The sequence below is a fragment of the Triticum aestivum genome, chromosome 4A, assembly GCF_018294505.1.
Source record: "Triticum aestivum cultivar Chinese Spring chromosome 4A, IWGSC CS RefSeq v2.1, whole genome shotgun sequence".
Taxonomy (NCBI): domain Eukaryota; kingdom Viridiplantae; phylum Streptophyta; class Magnoliopsida; order Poales; family Poaceae; genus Triticum; species Triticum aestivum.
Genome location: NC_057803.1, coordinates 252,473,603 through 252,476,278, shown reverse-complemented (window position 1 = coordinate 252,476,278; position 2,676 = coordinate 252,473,603).

Below are 2,676 nucleotides of genomic sequence, written 5' to 3'. Positions count from 1 at the left end.
GAGACAGTTACAGGAGGATGCATTGGGTGACTACAACAACTACTATTCCAATTCATGCTCACTACCATCGGTTGATTCCTCCACCGTTGCACCTACTAGAGCAGCCACACCTCAGATTATGAGTGCGACATCATCTCAAGTGTATGGTGCATTGTCATTGTCCATACCGACATCAGCTACGTCTTTGCGACAAGGTAACAGTATATGTATTGATGATATAACTTCACATGAGAATGATGCATCCCTAATTAACTTAAATACATCATGTGTTGAGTTACATGTTGATTTGAGCACGCCACCTATTTTAGAGAATCATGTTACTATGATGAATGCATCATGTGATCAAACAACTGAAATACCAACAATTTTGAGTGCACCCATTGAATTAACTATTGATGCAAAAGAACCAATGTTTAATCATTTTGATATGACCTCTAATCTTGGTGATGATTCTGTGTTGAATGACTTATTGCATGTTTGCTTATTTAAGCATGTTGTAGCATGTAAATTTGATGCAAGTAAGGTTTATTCACCAATGTTGGGATGGTTTAATGATGAACATTGTCAATCTTTTGAAATGAGTAAGAGCTTCACTTATATGTGCAAACTGAGTTGCAATATTTTCATGCCTTCTACTTCTTGTGCTAATTTTTTGGCTTTAGATTTTATGAACTATGCAAGTTACTCATATATTCATGTGTCATATATGCAAAAATCAAGGAAAGTAAAAATGGATGACATATACATATACAACATGTACACCTTGTCTCTTTTGTTAGCCACATTTCAGATTAAGCAACGCCGAGGACGGCTTTATTTTCAAGAAGGGGAGGATGATGAGGACATGACTATCTTGGATATGACCAAAAATATTGCATATATGCATATTTGTCAGGTGATTTCTAGTGCAAACTATTCAATAATCTATTTATGTTATCCAGAACAAAAATAGTTCACACACTTTTGTGTTTTGTCTAATTGCAGGTGTATGGGACATTTGTACAATCCACATATGAAGATAAGGAAGAAAGAGATGTTTATTTGCTGTCCAAAAAGTTCTCTCACGTCACTTTTGGCCCAAGAGAAGATAGAGTCCAAGCCTCTCACGTTCTGGATTCAGATTCGGACTGCACAGACATACCTGACTCAAAACGCACACAAGTTTTTCATACGGACTCCGAATTGGGTGATTCTTTTTTTGTTGGAAACTAGATTTCGTGCACTTTCCAACCCAATTGGAATCACATTCAAATTCGTCCGGAGCGTTGAGTTGTGGACGAAACAATCTGATGCTGCAGCAGAATCCGAGTCAAACTACAAGTCCAAAGGTGTTACATCACCTCCACTTGGGCCCATTGGCCTTGTACGACCTAGATTTGGTTTTAGGCTGCCTTGGGACGTCCTCCCACCTCCTTGGCCGCCACCCCTTGCTCCTATATAAGTAGATCCATCTAGTAGCTTTTCCTTGGGATTTGTTTAGTTAAAAGTTAGCCATTGCAACTTCGTGTACTTCGTTTGTGTCCAACGACCAGACCAAGACCGCTTCCGGATCCCCACCTTTATCAATACTTCATATATACTTGCAATATTCAGATTGCTTTTATCATATTCTTGCTTGTTCTTCGATTGCTTGCAGGAATAGACCTTCGTGGTCAGGTTGATTGTGCTCCAGCATGGTCAATAACCTCTCGGAGTTGGTTTAGCGATTGCTAAGGCGCAACGTCGTGCACGTTTGTAGTCGGATCGTCAAAGTCATCTTCACCAAATCGATAGTTATCATCTCATCGAAAGATCGGGACACCCCCGCCTCTATCATTTTTGCTACTGCCATAATTATTTTGGAGCCTTTAAACACTTCTTTAGAGTTTGGTTTCTCCACCATAATTACTTACGATTTATTTGACACAACCTGAACATTTTAGTTTTGATATTTGAAAATTTTACTATTTGCCTATATTTTAAATTTTAATTTGAATCGTTTTTGAACTAACTCGAGTTTATCAACAGTAACCGAGGTGACGTGGCACCATTAGCAGAGGTTTACTGTAGTTTGATTATCCGGGTGTCACATGAACAATACGTCATCCACATATAATATCAGAAATGCTACAGAGGTCCCACTCACTTTCTTGTAAATACAGGCTTCTCCAAAAGTCTGTATAAAACCATATGCTTTGATCACACTATCAAAGCGTATATTCCAACTCCGAGATGCTTGCACCAGTCCATAAATGGATCGCTAGATATTACACACTCTGTTAGCACCTTTTGGATCGACAAAACCTTCTGGTTGCATCATACACAACTCTTTTTTAAGATATCCATTAAGGAATGCACTTTTGACATCCATTTGCCAAATTTCATAATCATAAAATGCAGCAATTGCTATAATGATTCGAACAGACTTAAGCATCGCTACGAGTGAGAAGGTCTCATCATAGTCAACTCCTTGAACTTGTCGAAAACCTTTCGCAACAAGTCGAGGTTTGTAGACAGTAACATTACCGTCAGTGTCAGTCTTCTTCTTGAAGATCCATTTATTCTCTATGGCTTGCCGATCATCGGGCAAGTCAACCAAAGTCCACACTTTGTTCTCATACATGGATCCCATCTTAGATTTCACGGCCTCAAGCCATTTTGTGGAATCTGGGCTCATCATTGCTTCCTCATAGTTCG